Below are 21,171 nucleotides of genomic sequence, written 5' to 3'. Positions count from 1 at the left end.
AGAAGTGCCACCTGTCAGTGTCCATCAGTGCCAGCTGTCAGTGCTAAACAGTGCCACATGCCAGTGCCCATCAGTGCCACATCAATGCCACATATCAGTGCCTACCAGTGCACATCAATGCCACATATCAGTGCCCATTTGAGCTGCCTTTTAGTGTCACCCATCAGCGCTAGTCAGTGCCACCTATCAACGCCAATCAGTGCCATCTATCAGTGCTGCCAATCAGTGCCACCTATCAGTGCCAGTCAGTGCCACCTATCAGTGCCAGTCAGTGCCACCTATCAGTGTGCATCAGTGACGCATATCAGTGCCCATCAGTGCCACCTATCAGTGCCAGTCAGTGCCGCCTATCAGTGCCAGTCAGTTCCGCCTATCAGTGCTGCTTTTCAGTGCCCATCAGTGCCACCTACCAGTGCCTCCTCATCAGTGCCACCTATCAGTGTCCATCAGTGCAGCCTATCAGTGCCTATCACTGCAGCCTCATTAGCGCACATCAGTGAAGGAGAAAAATCACTTATTTACAAAATTTTACAACAAAAACTAAGAAAAAACGTTTTTTTTCCAAAAATTTCAGCGTTTTTTGGTTTGTTTAAGAAAAAATAAAAAACCCAGAGGTGATTAAATACCACCAAAATAAAGCTGTATCTGTCACAAAAAAATGATAAAAATTTTATATGAGTACAGTGTTGCATGACCGCGCAATTGGCATTCAAAGTGTGACAGTGTTGAGAGCTGGAAATTGGCCTGGGCAGGAAGGGGGTATAAGTGCTGTGTAGGCAAGCGGTTAAACTGCACATGTGCCTAAACTATTGACATTAAAACATGTATACAGTATATTCTTTACAAGCAGTAAACATTTGTTGAAACAAGCCAACCCTGACCTTTCTATCTGAAAGTACTAAGAAGTAATCCATTCTCTAAGATCCTAAAGGATCACAACTGAGACTCTAAGGCTACATTCACACTAGCGTTGTTACTGCTTCCCAAATGCCTCTGCCAATTCTGCACATTACAGCACATGGTGCTGTTCTAATGGGAGCATTTGCGTCGCGTCGTGTTGCGTCGCGGCAAAACGGACGCCTCTGGTCGAGTCAGAAGGCTTTGAAGCCTCCTATTCTCATCTATGGTGCCTCTCCGCAAACGCCTGGCCGGCGTTTGCGGTGCGGTTGCGACGCGGTTGCAGAGCGGTAACACCACTCAAACTGCATTATAGGCGTTTGTGGGGCGTTATTAACGCTCGGCAAACGCCTAGCAACCGCCGCTAAACTGCGCATGCGGCGTTTGCGGAGCGTTTGCCGAGCGTTAAAAAATGTTCTGCAAACGCCAGACCAACGCTTGCTCCGCAAACGCCTGACCAACGCTTGCCAAACGCTTTAGGGGCGTTTGGCAAGCGTTGGTAAAACAGCCAAATGTGAACGAGCCCTAAAGTTGGGTTTCAGTTGTTTTTTTACAGCTTAGAAACATCTGGTGTGTGTTTACACTAGAGGGCTGGTAGTTTACCAAGAATTTCTCTCCATCAAAAACAGGTGAGATTAAAGTCAAACTTTAAAGATGAATTTCTCCACAATGTATATAGTCACAAAGGTGCATTTACTGCTTGTTCAGAATATGTAAATATTTCAGTGTGCAAAATCCTGAAATGGGTTCACTTTAAGAGCACTTCTCAGCTAAGCTTGGAAATAAGAGAACCCCTGCTTGTGATGCAGAAATTTTATTCCTAAATGCATCCACTCCAAGTGGCTTGCTTCTTTTTCTCTCATACATAAAACACGTCCTTTTTTATCACTAGCCATTAATGAAATTCCAACTGGCTTTAAAAATGTTAAAGCTATTAGGGTTAGTGATGGTCAAATCAGGAGAACTTCTGATTCAACACTCTTTTTATATTGAATATTTGCATGTATATTTGTCTGCTTTTTTACAGAATCATGTTATTTAGAATACAGATAATCATGATTGATGAACTGTATGATTCTTTGTGCCATGGACAAATCTAAATGCATATATTCAGGAGAATGAACACAACTTGAATTTCACATATTCACCTGCTTTTCAGAATAATTTACTCATGGATGGGCAAAGCACAAATCCATTTAAAGCTTTTATATTACAAATGGCAGCTGTTTGCTAGGAATAACAGTGCTTTTAGTTACGTTTTGCCATGTTAATAATTTTTGATTGTGCTGTGATAGATTCACATTATGTTCATTGTGTGCTGTACTTGTTAATCTTAACCATCTTCAAATAATAGCCTTTTCACTTGGATTATAGCTTTCTCACTATGCTTTTGTCGTAATGTTGAAACTCAGCTTCCTACAATATTGTGCATGATAAAAGAGAATCATTTGACAATGTGAAATGGTGCAGATGGTAATCCTACATTATCTAGTTTGCCATCTTGAAACTGGCACCTAAATGGCTATCCCATGTGTCTGTGTAGTAATTGGTATGTTAATTCCTATAAATGAATGGACCTAAGGAGTACTTAGACCTGATTATTATGTTATGTACTGATTTCAGAGGTCAAAAAGTGGAAGAGTTATTAGAACAGATTGCTGTAATTGTTAAGAGTTTAATTTCAAAATCCTATTAAAGTCTAATGTCATCATTACCCTGACTTTCACATTAGGAGTACAAGAGGGAAAATATACTGCATACAAGAACATGGAAGAATTTATTTCAAATTGTTGTTAAATATACACTATATTGCTAAAAGTATTGGGATGTCTGCCTTTACATGCACATGAACTTTAATGGCATCCCAGTCTTAGTCCGTGGGGTTCAATATTGAGTTGTCCCACCCTTTGCAGCTATAACAGCTTCAACTTCTGGGAAGGCTGTCCACAAGGCTTAGGAGTGTGTCTATGGGAAAGTGTGACCATTCTTCCAGAAGCACATTTGTGAGGTCAGGCACTGATGTCGGACGAGAAGGCCTGGCTCACAGTCTCCACTCTAATTCATCCCAAAGGTGTTCTGTCAGGTTGAGGTTAGAACTCTGTGCAGGCCAATCAAGTTCCTCCACACCAAACTCACTCATCCATGTCTTTATGGACCTTGGTTTGTGCACTGGTGCACAATCATGTTGAAACAGGAAGGGGTCATCCCCAAACTGTTCCCACAAAGTTGAGAGCATGAAATTGTCCAAAATGTCTTGGTATTTTGATGCCTTAAGAGTTCCCTTCACTTTCACTGGAACTAAGGGGCCAAGCACAACCCCTGAAAAACAACCCCACACGAACCCCCCCCCCCCACCAAACTTTACACTTGGCACAATGCAGTCAGGCAAGTACCGTTCTCCTGGCAACTGCCAAACCCAGACACGTCCATCAGATTGGCAGACAGAGAAGAGTGATTCAGAACTCCAGAGAACATGTCTATACTGCTCTAGATTTCAGTGGCAGCATGCTTTAAACATCCAGTCGGAGACACAGCTCTGTGTGTGAATGGAAACATGGAGTAGCGGGTGCCCCCATAGCATGCTGCTTGCTGTGGGGGCACCTGATAGGAAAGAGGGGACAGGAGAGTCTGCAGAGAACCCAAGAAGAGGAGGATCCAGGCTGCTCTGTGCAAAACTACTGCACACAGCAGGTAAGTATAGCATGATTGTTATTTTACAAAACAATTAACCTTTAAAATCACTTTAAGAAAATCCATAGTTGTAAAAAATTCCAGGTTCTGGAATCACATCAAACCGTAAGAGCCTGTTCGTGCCAGAACATTTTGAAAGTTGTTTCAGTGCATTGCAAATATGTTGGAACTACAAAGAGATCATACAGAAATACATAAGCAAATTAAACATGTGCAAGTCAACTTGTTAGGGCCAATGTTAAACTGCAACTGTGGTAATAAACATATACTAAATGATTTTTTACTCATATGGTTTGGTGTTAGCATACACAGACGTGCACATAAGGGTTAGGGTATTATGATTAAAATGTTACTAAACCCACAACAGTAAAATCAGTCTGTATATGCAGTAAAGCATGCTTGATACACTCACTGTGGAACCTAAGGGGTTAATCCTCTGCATTGTGTAAAAAGGCTGTTTGTTCCAGACTTCTCTGATCTTCCAGTGTCCCCCTCTTATCTCCCGCTAAGACATATCGAGTGGAGACACTCTGCATATGCTGAGTTTGGTGTGTATTGCTAGAGAAGTTTTTTTTTTCTTGGGAGAGTGCATGTGATCAGCACAGGGCCAATCAGCACTGTCCACACAGAAGTCTGAGGTTTTGCATCCTCCTAGAGCAGAATGAAATCTCCTCCTTCAAGCTGTAACCAGTGCTCTGCTGGACACTGATAGAAGTCACAAGACTGCTCTAACTGCTGATGAGAAAAGATATTTAGCAGTGCATATTTACTAAAATAATTGCACTTCCATGTTTCGTGTAATGTGGGAGACCAGATATACTGAATGCAGGGTCCTGGGTTTAGTAACACTTTAAGCCCTCATTAGTGTGAAACATGTCAACACTAGCTCTCCACCCCGTGCTTTGTTTGTATGCAAATTTTTTTGCATTTTGAAATACACCTTTCGATCTTACTGTATGTATATTGTTGTCTGGTCATCCAGTCTTCATCTCTGCTATATTATGGTATGAAACGGATCAGAACCTGGTCTCTTGGAGCTGAACAATTGTGGCAGACCTACCTGGAGCAGTGTATGATGTCTGGAAAGAAGAGTGAGGGGTAGGGTTTTTGAGAGCACCAATATTAGAGGCACGTGTATTTAATGGATAGACCAATGACAGGTGGACCTGAGGGAGCCCACCCCTCCTTAAAGGTATAGGAGCACACTGGACACCCAGCATATAGCACAATGGCAGCTAAGGTGTCCAGTGCGCCCCGTCACCAACAATTCAACAGTACAAAAAATGGCCACTGTCCCAGTCTATAACTGGCCTTCACAGCAAGGAGCACATGGAAGGGAGACGCATGTCAAAAAACAAAATAGAAAAATTCCCAGCTCAGCTTGCCAACCAGCCTGCAAACAAACCAAATTAACCTGTCTAACAGTATGAGTTAAAAACAGGAGTTTAGGACCAAAGCTTTTGGCTTCAATCCCTTCCTGTAAGGCTTTAGTATACTTAGATCTGCCCAAGTATAGCATGGGCCAGGGGGTGAGGACAAAAACAGTGGATAAAGAAAATGCAGGACTATACTCAGCAGAAGAATACTGAAGCCAACAGGGACACAAGCTGACAGTAAATGCAGAAGATGCCAGTACTAGACCCCTCAGATCTAAAGGTACTGAAACCTTACAGGTGGTGTGTGGGCTGTCGGGTAGGGCAGAGGTCAACGGAAGATGCTGGGACCAAACCTGGGCAGGTCTAAGAACACTGAAGTTACAGGTACAGTGCAGTTATGGTCAATACTTTTCAGTTCAGGATATGAACACTGTGGGTGTGATTATTAAATCAGAGAGTACTCAGTGGCCTTGTAGCCTCCCTAGCGGTCTGATTATGTCAGTATTTCTGTGCTTAAAGCGGTACATTTTTTTGCATGGAAATATGTATTTTTTTATTGTGGGCCTGTAATTTTTAGGAATAACTCCCTGAAATCTGTCCGAACAAGAGTCTAGTAAACATCCCGGGTATGTTAAAATTTGAAACACAAAATCATAAATTATAATTTAAAAAATAATCATAACAAATAATAATAATAAATTTAATTAAATAATTTAATCAAACCAAAAACACTGAAATTTGAAATATAGCGCCAAGTTCGCACATCACTGAGCAAAGTCGTAAAATCGTTTTCAGTGTCTGATGACGAATTTCCCCATGAATCATTATCACTCAATTCTGCAAGTGGTTCTAATTTACTATCGCTGTTCTCTAGCTGGTCTAAAACCGCTTTTGACCTAAAGGGATGCTTTTTGGATGCCATGGACATTTCTCAGTTTCCAGGCACAAAGAACAGTAAAAATGCAGGCAGGGCATAGGACAAAGCACTAGGGACAAAATGTATGTGAAATGGTTTGACAGAGTAATGTTTTACTATGTGATTTTAGTGTATTTAGTGAATGTCACTTTTTTACATTTTAAATTTCCCTCCATTCTGTTTCCCATACGTCGCAGGGAACGGAACCCAGAAGACAGATGCCGGCATCGGCCGGAGGACATTGCTGGGGACACTGCAGGAGGGACATCGCGGGAGCAAAGGACAAGGTAAGTGAAGAAGAGATCCCGGAGCAGCGCCACATGGTAAGCCCGAGTGTAGCTCGGGGTTACCGCTTGTGGTGCTGAAACGTTACCCCGAGCTACACTCGGGAATACCTCCAGGGAGGTTAAATAGTTGTTAAAGTGATAGTGAACACTTTTCTGCTACTTGTAGCTACGGGTAAGCTTATAATAAAGCTTACCTTTGGTTAAATGAATATCTCCTAAACGTGCACCATTTAGGAGATATTCATTGTTTCTGCAGCTGGTGACATCACCGGTGCATGCATTCTGCAGGGACATCATATTCATGCCATCCCTTCAGAGCTGTATGCCACGGCTATGACTCCCGTACTCATATGCAGGAATGACATCATCATGGCACGACCAGTCAAATATCCAGAGCCTACGAACAGGAAGGAAGACTGGGTGAAGATGGAAGCCTGGTAAGCGGTGACAGTGCATTGCTGGAGGTTTTTTTTAAGGTAAGTATTTCACAATGTGCACATAATAATGCACATTATGATTTTACTTTGCAGGGAGAGCTTCTTTTTTATTATTGAAGGAAGTTTACTACCACTCTAAAGTGACTTTATGCTTTTAGTTGAATTATGTTGGAGGCACTAAGCTTTACTCATTTTCTTATATCTATTATGCCAAATTTACACCTATGTTTTTGCTGTGGTTCGCATTTGTACAGGAACAGCAGCTCATTCATTTGAATAGGATGCTTTACTTGTGGAAAACACAGGAAGAAAATGCAGCCACAGGGAAATGAAATGGTGCCTTTGCACCATGGGGTTTCCCATACCCTAAAATGCACTGTGTTTTCAGATGTGTGGGGGTGCCATTAAGAATACATGGCAGCCACATGCATCTGCAAAAGAAGAGCATGTTTTTCCTGTCCCACAACCACCCTATCCCGCAACCTGTCCCACAACCACCCTGTCCCGCAACCTGTCCCACAACCACCCTGTCCCGCAACCTGTCCCACAACCACCCTGTCCCGCAACCTGTCCCACAACCACACGCTGTCCCTCAACCACCTGCAGCAGTGTAAACCTAGTCTTAGGGCTCATTTACACCTGTAGTCAGGAGGTAGTAAAAACATACTTATTAGCCTTATTGTATTGTCCCCTATTGCTTCTCTTTAAACTGTAGAAGCAGTAGCTGTGGGTGTACAGATGCCACAGCCCCTAAGTAATTTGACTTGCGACTGTGGCAAGAATTATACCCCCTGCCACTTTCAGCATGTAAAGCTTCTGGGGGGGCGCAGTTTTCCAACTTTGTTCTGGGCGCTGGATGGCCTTGTCCTGGAACTGAGTGTAAGTACCTGAATTTGACTGCCTCTTGTAATTCCTGAATAATGGAGCTCATACAGGAGTAAAGATAAGCACCACAAGGAGTCAATCAATTGTGCTACAGTGCAAGGAGTATGCTAAAAGGAGGAAAGAGCAGAGCAGGGGTGGACTGACCATTTGGAAACTCGGGCACTACCCGAGGGCCCGGGGTCAGTAGGGGGCCCCATGAGATGCCCCTGGTACCTTTTTCATAGGCTTTTTGGAGTTTTGACAAGGACACAGGGGCCCCATGGTCCGCTTCTGGAGCAGAGTGACAGCGAGTTGAGCTAATATGTCTGCTAATTCTTTCTTCAATATCCAATTGCAGGGTGTGGTCAGGGGAAGATATTTAAATGTTATTGAATTGCAACAGTAACATACAGTGCTGTGCTGTGTGAGGTATCTGTATAAATTTCAGAAATAGATGATCAGAAATAAATACTCTTTGATATGTAAAACAACTTTAATATGTACATATTTCATCCATGGAGTTCAGCTTTAAATATTTCTTTATAAATAAAGATAACACTTTTATAGCAAAACAGATTCAAAACATTAGTAAAGCTAAAAGAAAATGGACAAGGCTATTAAAGGGGACATTTACTTTGCCAAGTGAACAGTCATCATTCCTTTAGTAAGTCCGTCCCAGTATGTGTAATTGTACAATGCACAGCATTTGTAAGAGCACTTCAGGCATTGCTGGTACAACCACATGTGTGCAGTTGATTAGAGATCTTCCAGTGTGCTTGAACACCTCTTGTAATCAGTCTTCAATCGCTTAATTTTTATATTTCTATAACTGAGCACAATAGCAGCATGAACTTGTAACTTGTCAGAAGAGATGGTCACAGTGATTATAGGTTATCGACAATTGCTATGAGGGCAATCAGAATTTGTAGCCATCTACAAGATCATACTTGGTAAGTGTCTTTTTTGTGTAACACTGGGAACATGCAGCAAGGTGTGTGACTGCATATTATTAAAAAAATGCGTTGTCATCGGAGAATAATTAACAGAATATTAATAATTTGCAAAGAACAACAGACCAATGTCACCAGGGAGCAGTCAATAAAGAGACACGCTCTTGCAATTACAATATATCCTAACATGTAGGACTAATGGTGAAAAAGTAATTTAGAATACCCTTACAAAATGACATTTCCCTCAAGCACAAAACATTGCATATTTGCTAATTACAACTAAATTTCTCTAGATACTGACACATCCAGTAACTATATATATATATATATATATATATATATATATATATATTTTTTTTTTTTCTGTGTGTATATATATATATATATATATATATATATATATATATATATCCTCTCTCACAGAGACTATTTGAAGCCAAACAATGTCCTCTAGTGGCCTATAAGCACAACTAAGTCACAGCTGGAAATAACAGTTACAAAACAACATAAAAAATGTCATATTCATCTGGAACAAAATGGAACATTATCTCAATACTTAGGGACCAATGTTGTTCCCAGATGCAATTGCCAGAGAAAATGTTGCTGTAAATGTGCACAGAGTGTGCACAAAGATTTTTTTTTTTTAAATGTGTATCGCATTTCTGCATATGTAGTCTAGAGATTTCCATTTTCATATAAAATATGAAAATATGTAATTGGCCTTCTTTTTACCGCTACATATAACAAAGCATCATAGTACCAGATGGACTGGCACAGTATCTATCAGTATTACATTTAGGTCCCTGTTGTTCTATGTATTGCTGAAATGTAGTTTAAATTAACTGTATGGAAAACAAGCTTGTAATATATAGTCATAGTTTGCTTATTCTGTGATTCAGTTTAGTTTACCAAGGAAACAAAACATGGATTAAAGAAATCTCTAGATAAGCTTCATTTTGACATACAGGAAAAAGTGGATTTAAAAAATGCCAGACTTGAGCATATTGAGACAATCCAAACAGTGTGTACTTATTCAGGGATACATTCAGGATTAGAGGACAAGCCAAAACGTGTAGCCATGCAAATCACTGAGAAATAAAACACGTAGCTCAAACATGGGGTCTAACTGTAAACCTAGGTGAACCATCTGGGGTAGCTGCAGAAATTAATAAAGGCTATGACATCAGCACCAACTGGCACTGTAGCCAAACATTATATTATTTTGGTAAGGTGTACTCAGCTGTAAGGCAAAATGTCATTTTAGAAAAAAAATCTTTAGTAGAGGTTTGGATCTTGAGTGATACCATTTATTGGCTAACTACATTATTATTTATTATTATCATACAGGATTTACATAGCACCAACAGTTTGCACAGCACTTTACAATATAAAGAGAGACAGTACAGTTAGAATACAATAAAAGACAAGAGGATTTAGAAGGCCCTGCTCATTAGAACTTAGGGTGGGACAAGTGATACAAAAGGTGGGGGATGAGCTGATATAAGTGATAAATATTTAATTGGAAGTGTGATAGGCTTCCCTGAAAAGATGAGTTTTCAGGGATTGCCTAAAGGCAACCAGAGCAGGGGATAGCTGGACAGATTGAGGCAGAGAGTTCCAGAGGATGGTAAAGGCTCTGGCGAATTGTCAGAGATGAGCATGGGAGGAGGAGACAAGGGAGCTTGAGAGCAGGAGATCATGAGAGGAGCGGAGAGGACAGTTTGGGTGATGTTTGGAGACAAGATTGGTGATGTAGCTTGGGGCAGAGTTGTAAATAGCTTTGTATGTTGTTCTTAGTATTTTAAACTTAGTTCACTGAGCAATCATAAGCCAGTGGAAGGATTGGCAGAGAGGGGTGGAAGATACTGAGTTGTTGGTAAGGCAGATGATTCTGGCAGCAGTATTCATGATAGACTGAAGAGGGGATAGCCTACACAGAAGTAGACCTATGAGAAGGGAGTTGCAATAATCAAGGTGAGAGATAACAAGGGAGTGAATGAGTAGCTTGGTGGTTTCTTAGTTAAAAAGGGGTAAATTTTAGAGATGTTACAGAGGTGAAGTATGCAAGCTTTAGACAGCGATTGAATATGGGGCCAAAGGGATAGGTCAGAGTCCAGGATTACACATAGTACCTTGACTTAATTGAAGGGACTGACAGTTGCATTATTGATCTTGATGGAAAAGTCATGGAGGAGGACACGAGGGGGGGGGGGGTATTATCAGCTTGGTCTTAGGAAGATTTAGTTTAAGGAAGTGGTGCGACATCTATGCTGATATGTCAGTTAGTATGCTAGAATTGCGAGAGGAGGCTGATGAGGAGTAGAGAAATAGATTTAGGTGTCATCGACATAGAAATGGTATTGGAAGCTGTGGGAGGTTATCAGGTGACCAAGAGAGGAGATGTAGATGGAGAAGAGAAGGGGTCCAAGAACGGAGCCTTGGGGACTCCCTACAGAAAGGGGAAATGGAGAGGAGGAGTTAACGGTAACACGTAAATAAAGTTGTGCTAGGCGGAAGGAGAACCATGAAAGAGCTGACCCTCTGAGACCAAGGCAATGGAGTTTATTGAGCAGGAGTATGTGGTCAACAGTATCAAAGGCTGCAGAGAGGTCTATTAGTAAGAGTATGGAGTTGTGGCCATTGGATTTAGCACTCAGTAAATCATTAGTGGGTTTTAGTAGGGCAGTTTCCATGGAGTGCTGCAAAAGTCAGGATGTAAGGGGTCAAATAGGTTGTTTACAGTGAGGTAGGAGCTAAGGTGGCTGTAGGCTAAGCATTCCAAAAGTTTACAGGTGAATGGGAGCAACAAAATGAGTCTTAAGTTGTTCAAATTGGTGGGGTCCAGTGAGGGCTTTTTAAGTATGGTAGTGATCTGTGCATGCTTTAGGGGGGCAGGGAAAGGTGCCAGTAGATAGGGAGAGATTGCAGATGTGAGTGAGAAAGCATATGATAAAAGAAGAAGGTGACTATAGTAGTTGCAAGAGAAAATGATCCAGGAGACAGTTGATTATGTGGGCATCTGAGAAATGTTTGGTAACCTCCTCAGTAGTAGCAAGGTCAAAAGAGGAAAGTGTTGACTGTGTTGTTGGACAAGGTATGTTAAGTGGGGAAGATATCTGTATAGTGGATGTGTCCTCACGTATTGTATTGATCTTGTCTTTGAGTGACAATCTCTTGGGCAGTGAGTGAGCTAGTAGGAAAAGGGGGTGGGGGACAAAGCAGAGCGTTAAAGGTAACAGAGTGCAGACAAGGATTGGATGGCAAGGTATTATTAAGAGAGACAAAGTAGGTTTGTTTGGCAGCTTGGAGGCAGGAATTGTATTTTAGGAGGGCAGATTTATATAGGGTGAAGTCCTGCATGGATTTGGTTTTACACTACAGTTGTTCAAGAGCATGACAATGTCTCTTGAGATTTCTGGTGTTGACAGTTTGCCAAGGTTAGAACACTCGGGCCTGGTTCTTTATGTAGTTACAGGAGCAAGTGCTTCCTGGTGTAGATGAGAGTAGACAAAGGTGACCAAGTTAGGACAGGGGAGAAGAGAGATTTGGTCATAGAGGTGGTGAGTAGCACAAAAGAGAAGAGAATGGTCAAAGTGGTGCAGGTTTCTACAAGTAATTATTTGCTGTTTGGAGGGATAGGTGGTTAGAGACAAGGATATTGTTAAAGTGATGAGGTTGTGATCAGAGAGAGGAAAGGGGGTGTTGGTAAGGTTGCCAGGAATGCAGAGATGGGATTATACAAGATCATGGTATTACCATTGCAATGAGTGGAAGTGTGTGTCCATTGTGTTAGGTCAAAAGATGAGGTTAAACTGAAATGTTGAGCTGCAGCCAGGCTATTAAAGAATGATAGTGGGTATTTCTGAGGAGAGAAAGTAGTGTAGCCAGGCAGAGAAGTCATCAAAAAAGCGTGATACTGGTCCAGGATGTCGATAAATCACTGCAATCTTCAGAGAAATTGGAGAAAACAGAAGAATACAGTGCATCTTGAAAGAGGAGAGGGATAGAGAGAGAGGAGAAGGAAGGACTTGGAAGGTGCTCTGTGGGGATAGAAGGAATCCAACTCCACCCGCTCTCCATCCATTAGGTCTGAGTGAGTCCAGAGGAAGCCCCCATAGGAGAAGGCAGCAGGAGAAGCCAAGTCAGAATCTTGAAGCCAGGTTTTGGTTATGGCAAGAATATTAAAGCAATGGGAAATTAAAAAGTCATGCAAAGATGTGAGCTTGTTACAGACTGACCTGGAGTTCCATAGGGCACATGAGGTTGGGGTGTTGGATTTTGGAAGCAGGGGAATAGAAATTTCAACTGAGTAGATTGCGGCCAGAGGAGAAAGGTTGCCAGATATGTGGTTTGCAGTTATGAAATGGAGGGCCAGGACTGGGGGAAATTTCCCCAGAGATTAAGAGAAGAAGGAGAGTGAGGAAAGTAAGATGGGAGCGGGATGTATATGAGCGCAGTACATTTCACTGCCCTGGTGTTTGTGTCAGCATGTGTGCACTGATCAGCAGTGCTCTGATTATCAGCGCAACCCCGTCAGTGTTGCCCTTCAGTATCCACCCTTGATGCCTCTCAGTGCCCATCAGTGCTGCCTGTCAGTGCTCATCAGTTCTGCCTTTCAGTGCCAATCAGTGATGCCTGTCAGCACCTCCTCATCAGTGCCATATATCAGTGTCCATCAGTGCCAGCTATCAGTGCCAATCAGTGCTGGCTATCAGTGCCCATCATTGCCACCTATCAGTGCCCATCAGTGCTGTCTGTTAGTGCCCATCAGTGCCACATATCATTGTCCATCAGTGCTGCATATCAGTGCAGCGTGCCTCCTCATCAGTTCCAACATCAGCGCCCTCAGTGCCACTTCATCTATGCCAATCAGTGCAGCCTATCAGTGCCCATCAGTGAAGAAGAAAAATAACTTATTTACAAAACATAAACTTTTTTTTTCGAAGTTTTTTTAAATTTGTTTAGCAAAAAACAACAACAACCCAATAGTGATTAAATACCACAAAAATAAAGCTCTGTCTGTCTTAACTAAAATTATAAAAATGTTCTTTGGGTACAGTGTTGCATGACTGCGCAATTGTTATTCAAAGTGCAACAGTGCTGAATGCTGACAAGTGGCCTGGGCAGGAAGATAGATGAAAGTGCCCAGTAGGCACTCATCCCAATACGTATATTACTAAAATCATGTCATCAGAAAATACAAAAATGGTACTTTTTATTCCAAACCCTGAATTATTTGCAAACAGAATAAAAAATGAACCTTAGGTTGCACCACTAACAACCTTAGACAATTCAGAAAATGAATTATTAATTGGTAATCCTCAAATGAGGCCTTTAAAGTATATGTAAACCCCCACCTTGTAAAACAACCCATTCAGTTCAAAATAGAAATAAAAGGCAAAACATTTATGTATAGATATTAAAAAAAAAAGGTAAACACTTTTTTCCCTTTTTTATAAGTGATCACATACCCTCTGTTCTCAGCTGCATTATAATTGGGATAGCAGAAACAGCAGCACACTGAAAAGGCTGTGTGGGGGGGTGAGGGGTTGAGGGGTGTCAGGACAAGTCTGATCATTGCAGGAGAGCAGGCATAGTTCCCAGTGTAGCTAGAGAAGTTTCAACCTACTTCCTCATAAAAAGAAAGTAGATTTGTTTCACAACTTTCAAAATTCTATGCTGCTTATTTTCTCCAAGATACTCCTGTATTATGTCCTTCAGATGACATCTATACTGGTTTATTGAGCATCCTTGTGGAATTGTATCATTACTTTCAGTTGTGGTACACTGTGTAGACTGAAGTACCCATAGTTATGAAAGGGTGAGATAGAATGATTGGTAACATCCTGTAATATAAATAGGCATTGAACTTTATACATTTAACCCAGAACAAGTACGTTACTTAGCCTGCAATTAGCACCCGCCTGTAGTAAATGTACCGTAGTTTGAAAAATACTTTTTGATTACAAAAAGGTAAATGTGGCATTCTCTATATTTGCATCGGTCTATCTATCTACAGTGAAGGAAATAAGTATTTGATCCCCTGCTGATTTTGAATGTTTGCCCACTCACAAAGAAATGATCAGTCTAAAAATCGAATGTTAGGTGTATTGTAAGACAGATTAGCAACAAAAAAATTCAAAAGAAATGCATATCTAACAACTAATGCACTGATTTGCATGTTCATGAGGGAAATAAGTATTTGATCCCCTATCATTTAGCAGGATTTCTGGCTACCAGGTGTCTTTCATACAGGTAACAAGCTGAGATTAGAAGCAGTCTCTTAAAGGGAGTGCTGCTAATCTCATTTTGTTACCTGTATAAAGGATACCTGTCCGCAGGAGCAATCAAACAATCAGATTCCAAATGCTCCACTATGGCAAAGACCAAAGAGCTGTCCTAGGATGTCAGGGACAAGATTGTAGACCTACAAAAGGCTTGACTGGGCTACCACACTATTGCCAAGCAGCTAGATGAGAAAGTGACAACAGTTGTTGCAAACATTCGTAAATGGACATAACACAAAACAACTGTCAGTCTCTCTAGGTCTGGTGCACCATGCAAGATCTCACCTTGTGGAGTGTCAATGATCATGAGAACAGTGAGGAATTATCCCAGAACTACAGGTGAAACTGAAAAAATTAGAATATCGTGCAAAAGTTCATTTATTTCAGTAATGCAACTTAAAAGGTGAAACTAATATAAGAGATAGATTCATTACATGCAAAGCAAGATAGTTCAAGCTGTGATTTGTCATAATTGTGATGATTATGGCTTACAGCTCATGAAAACCCCAAATCCACAATCTCAGAAAATTAGAATATTGTGAAAAGGTGCAATTTTCTAGGCTCAAAGTGTCCCACTCTAATCAGCTAATTAAGCCATAACACCTGCAAAGGGTTCCTGAGCCTTTAAATGGTCTCTCAGTCTGGTTCAGTAGGAATCACAATCATGGGAAAGACTGCTGATCTGACAGTTGTGCAGAAAACCATCATTGACACCCTCCATAAGGAGGGAAAGCCTCAAAAGGTAATTGCAAAAGAAGTTGGATGTTCCCAAAGTGCTGTATCAAAGCACATTAATAGAAGGTTATGTGGAAGGGAAAAGTGTGGAAGAAAAAGGTGCACAAGCAGCAGGGATGACTGCAGCCTGGAGAGGATTGTCAGGAAAAGGCCATTCAAAAGTTTTGGGGACTTTCACAAGGAGTGGACTGAGGCTGGACATGGGCTTCAAATGTTGAATTACTCCTGTCAAGCCGCTCCTGAACAACAAACAACGTCAGAAACGTCTTACCTGGGCTAAAGAAAAACAGACCTGGTCTGTTGCTCAGTAGTCCAAAGTCCTCTTTTCTGATGAGAGCAACTTTTGCATCTCATTTGGAAACCAAGGACCCAGAGTATGGAGGAAGAATGGAGAGGCACACACTCCAAGATGCTTGAAGTCCAGTGTGAAGTTTCCACAGCCTGTGTTGATTTGGGGAGCCATGTCATCTGCTGGTGTTGGTCCACTGTGCTTCATTAAGTCCAGGGTCAACGCAGCCGTCTACCAGGAGATTTTGGAGCACTTCATGCTTCCTTCCACAGACGAGCTTTATGGGGATGCTGACTTCATTTTCCAGCAGGACTTGGCACCTGCCCACACTGCCAAAAGCACCAAAACCTGGCTCAATGACCGTGGGATTACTGTGCTTGATTGGACAGCAAACTCGCCTGACCTGAACCCCATAGAGAATCTATGGGGCATTGCCAAGAGAAAGATGAGAGACATGAGACCGAACAATGCAGAAGAGCTGAAGGCCGCTATTGAAGCATCCTGGTCTTCCATAACACCTCAGCAGTGCCACAGGCTGAGAGCTTCCATGCCACGCCGCATTGAGGCAGTAATTGCTGCAAAAGGGGCTCAAACCAAGTACTGAGTACATATGCATGCTTATACTTTTTAGATGTCCGATATTGTTCTATGTACAATCCTTGTTTTATTGATTGCATGTAATATTCTAATTTTCTGAGATTGTGGATTTGGGGTTTTCATGAGCTTTAAGCCATAATCATCACAATTATGACAAATCACGGCTTGAACTATCTTGACTTGCATGTAATGAGTCTATCTCATATATTAGTTTCACCTTTTAAGTTGCATTACTGAAATAAATGAACTTTAGCACGATATTCTAATTTTTCGAGGTTCACCTGTACATGTAAGGATCTTGTCAATGATCTCCAGGCAGCTGGGACCACAGTCACCAAGAAAACAATTGGTAACACACTACGCTGACAAGAACTGGAATCCTGCAGTGCCTGCAAGGTCCCTCTGCTCAAGAAAGCACGTATCCAGGCCCATTTGAAGTTTGCCACTAAACATCTGAATGATGCAGAGGAGGACTGGTTGAAAGTGTTGTGGTCAGATGAGACCAAAATCGAGCTCTTTGGCATCAACTCAACTTTCCATGTTTGGAGCAGGAGGAATGCTGCCTATGACCCCACATTCTGCTTTGGGGGTGTTTTTCTGCTAAGGGGACAGGACAACTGCACTGAATCAAAGGGACGATGGACGAGGCAATGTACTGTCAAATCTTGGGTGAGAACCTTCTTCCTTCAGCCAGGGCATTGACAATGGTAGTGGATGGGTGTTCCAGCATGACAATGACCCAAAATACATGACCAAGGCAACAAAGGAGTGGCTCAAGAAGAAGCACATTAAGGTCCTGGAGTGGCCTAGCCCATCTAAAGACCTTAATCCGATTGAAATTCTGTGGAGGCAGCTGAAAGTTTGAGTTGCCAAACATCAGCCACCAAACCTTAATGACTTGGAGAGGATCTGCCAAGAGGAGTGGGTCAAAATCCTTCCTGAGATGTGTGTAAACCTGGTGGCCCACTACAGAAAATGTCTGACCTCTGTGATTGCCAACAAGGGATTTGCCACCAAGTATTAAGTCATGTTTTTTGAAGGGGATCAAATACTTATTTCCCTTATGAACATGCAAATCAGTGCATAATTTGTTAGACATGCATTTCTTTTGAATTTGTTGTTGCTACCATTCAAATTTTAGACTGATCATTTCTTAGTGAGTGGGCAAATATTCAGAATCAGCAGGGGATCAAATACTTATTTCCTTCACTCTATCTATCTATCTATCTATCTATCTATGGCTTACCATGTTTTGTTGCTTTCCTGCTTTTAAAACAATAGATCATAGAATTGTATTATCTTGAATAAACCAATGCACATGTAAGTCTCTCGGTACCTTTTAAAGAAAGAGGAAATGCATTATTCAGTACAAAACAGGGCAACAGCGATGTAATCAAACATCATCTATTGTAGGTGGAATCGAATTTTTAATCTTTTATTTATACTCATGTCAATATATCCACAGCCACTCCTTTGTCTATGTTTTTGCGTTCTTCCTCATCAATAGAAAGCAGATTAGTTTAACAACTTTGGTCTTTCATGAATCTGTGTTAACTATCACTCATAATATTATGTTCTAGTAAAAACTCTGTCATTGGGTCCTTAAACTTTCATGTATCTTCTTTCTTGAGAAATTAAAATTAAGGTCTGTACTTAAGAAAACATACAAAAAGAAAGCGCCAATCAATAATATTAATCCTCTACAGCAGCAAACCTCTAACCCAAAATATTGGTGAAACATAAAAAAAAATCAATAATCGGAATGCGCTAAATATATCAAAAATAATATCACAAATAATATGTGTATAAAAGTCCCAACATATTAAATACAATAGATAAAAAATCTCCAGTGAAAACAATCCATAAATTTAGTGTATAAAAGTGTGTAGAAAAAATGTCTGACACCCCAAAAAAAAAATTCTTCTTTAAACATATAAATCCACCGTGCTTAATCCACCACCAAATGAATGGAATAAACTCACCAGAGCTCAATGCTGATTAGATTATAAATCAGCACAAGCGTGTTTGCTCTGGGAGCGATGAGAGTAAGTAGATCATGAAGCAGCACTCTATAGTGTAGACACTTCCAGATATCAGGAGCAATACTCTGCAGTGACTTTGAGGTATGGCCAAGACTCCTTATATAGCGATCATCCTCCAAATGTATAGTAATACCACTCAAAAATAAAGAAAAGGCATGATGGTGCAGTAAGTAAGAACCATATAAACTTTTTATTGCAATCTCATCTTACTCACAAAGTTAAGTGTCCACCTGACACTGGTATAACAAGCGATCAGATACACGGAATGGACGAGCCCCGTTCACCGCGGACACCTCGCCGACAGCTCCAGGGAACGTCCTGACGTCATCCAATAAGCTCCGCCCTACACAATTCGTCACTCTGACGTCCTCACGGAGCGGCTCCGTGAGGACGTCAGAGTGACGAAACGTGTAGGGCGGAGCTTATTGGATGACGTCAGGACGTTCCCTGGAGCTGTCGGCGAGGTGTCCGCGGTGAACGGGGCTCGTCCATTCCGTGTATCTGATCGCTTGTTATACCAGTGTCAGGTGGACACTTAACTTTGTGAGTAAGATGAGATTGCAATAAAAAGTTTATATGGTTCTTACTTACTGCACCATCATGCCTTTTCTTTATTTTTGAGTGGTATTACTATACATTTGGAGGATGATCGCTATATAAGGAGTCTTGGCCATACCTCAAAGTCACTGCAGAGTATTGCTCCTGATATCTGGAAGTGTCTACACTATAGAGTGCTGCTTCATGATCTACTTACTCTCATCGCTCCCAGAGCAAACACGCTTGTGCTGATTTATAATCTAATCAGCATTGAGCTCTGGTGAGTTTATTCCATTCATTTGGTGGTGGATTAAGCACGGTGGATTTATATGTTTAAAGAAGAATTTTTTTTTTGGGGTGTCAGACATTTTTTCTACACACTTTTATACACTAAATTTATGGATTGTTTTCACTGGAGATTTTTTATCTATTGTATTTAATATGTTGGGACTTTTATACACATATTATTTGTGATATTATTTTTGATATATTTAGCGCATTCCGATTATTGATTTTTTTTTTTTTAAGGTCTGTACTTACTTGATGTAGACTTTCATCCCTTTTAAAAATAGACAGTATACTTGCCCTGCACCCAAGCCAGTCATTAAAGAGTCTCGAAAATATAGAAGCAGTGGCTTTGAAGTAACAGGACTCAATGCTTTGAAGACACATGGGTTTAAGCAATTTGCTTAAGGTTCTTTATTCACCTTTATTTTATCTAAGTATTCCTGAACCATATCAATTTTGATCCATTGTAGTTCATTTGAGGCTTTGGCAAAATTATTCTTATTATGGGCTTGAGCCCCCCAGTTTGTATACACAGAGCTGAAAATGTATTTAAATGGGTTTGTCTACTCTTTGTCCCCAGTCACGTACTGTAAGCTACTCTGTAAGAGGCCTACATGCTCAAACGTGATCTAATATACAGAATATATTTAATGATTTTGGGGGATTTTGCTTTCCACTCTTTCACAAACCTATCAATTGTTTTAAAGTTTTGCAATCTTGATTTCTTTTTTAAATATTTTGTTCAATTCTTTGTAGCTTTCAAACGAGTTCCCTCATTTATGTGTAAAATGCCCAATTTCTTATTTGTTATGGATTTTTTTTTAACATTGCAAGTTAGGCATATAGGTTTTAATTTTAGCCTTTTAAACTCTGCCCAACAGCATATATTTTTAGGGTGTTTCTGTAGAATGGATTTGAAACATTCCCAATTATGCCCCATGTTCTTTCATGACCATTTCCCCTCCCAGCCTTGTAGAGCAGTCTTTAGCATTTGGAAGTTTACAGTCTTTAAATTAGGTGTTTTATCTTTAAGGTTTTGCTCATTCAGGTAAAATAAATGAGATCATGTTATCTCATTGCTACTCAGGATTTGTGTTAGATGAACATTTGTAATAATCTCTTCTTTGTATGAGATTAAAGTGGTTATGAAGTCAAAAGGTATTTTGTCTTAATTAACAAAAGGTAATTTACTTCTCAGTAGATGTTACTCCATCCTCCTATATTGATCCAGCACTGTGCCTGTCTGCAGATCTTCTCTCCCCACTTTCACAGGCTTGGATTAGAGCAGCAGGAGCCATTAGCTCCTGCTGCTGCCAGTCAAATTCTGTGAGAAGGGTGAGGAGAGCAAGGTGGGGCAAGCAGCACTCTGTGTGTCTATGGATGCACAGAGCCTGTTCTGTGCATCTTTGCACAGAACAGGTAAGTATAACTTTTTTATTTTAGGAAAGTAAATAATTAAATTCTACAACTTTTTAATAGGTCCAAAAGAGCATAATTTCTAGTTGGGGCTTCTATAAAATGTACCATAAAATTATTTTATAAGCCAAGAGTCATATCTTACATAGAGCTATGGCTTTCTTCTTTGACAAGTGCAGTAGCTCAAAATATTTGAAAATTTTTAATTAAAATAAGGTAAATGTGGTATTCTATATACTTGCATCAGTCTATCTATCTATCTATCTATCTATCTATCTATCTATCTATCTATCTATCTGTTTATTGCTGGCTTACCATGTTTTGTTGCTTTAATTCCTTTCTAAAACAATAGAGGATTATTGAATTGTGTTATCTTGAATTAACCAATGCACATATAAGTCTCTTGGTACCTTTTAAAGGAAGAAGAAATGTATTATTCAGTACAAAACAGGGCAACAGGGATGTAAACAAATGTTATCTATTGTAGGTGGAATCGAGTCTTTAATCTTTCATTTACACTCATGCTGGAAGTAGTTGAAAGCTCAAATAAAGGGTAAAGACA

The 21,171-nt window shown here is 40.6% G+C and overlaps 1 protein-coding gene across 1 annotated transcript in view; it reads left to right on the top strand.

Moving 5' to 3' along the window:
• Positions 1-21,171, top strand: part of IL1RAPL1 (interleukin 1 receptor accessory protein like 1) — a 1,773,934-nt gene that overhangs the window by 1,639,655 nt on the left and 113,108 nt on the right. The gene's annotated exons all lie outside the window — the stretch shown is intronic.

Source organism: Staurois parvus, unplaced genomic scaffold (genome assembly GCF_062004578.1).
Source record: "Staurois parvus isolate SC_StPar_1 unplaced genomic scaffold, SC_StPar_1.0 ptg000145l, whole genome shotgun sequence".
In the NCBI taxonomy this organism is placed as follows: domain Eukaryota; kingdom Metazoa; phylum Chordata; class Amphibia; order Anura; family Ranidae; genus Staurois; species Staurois parvus.
The sequence above is the reverse complement of the archived record's forward strand: the minus strand, read 5'-3'. Positions and strand labels throughout refer to the sequence as shown.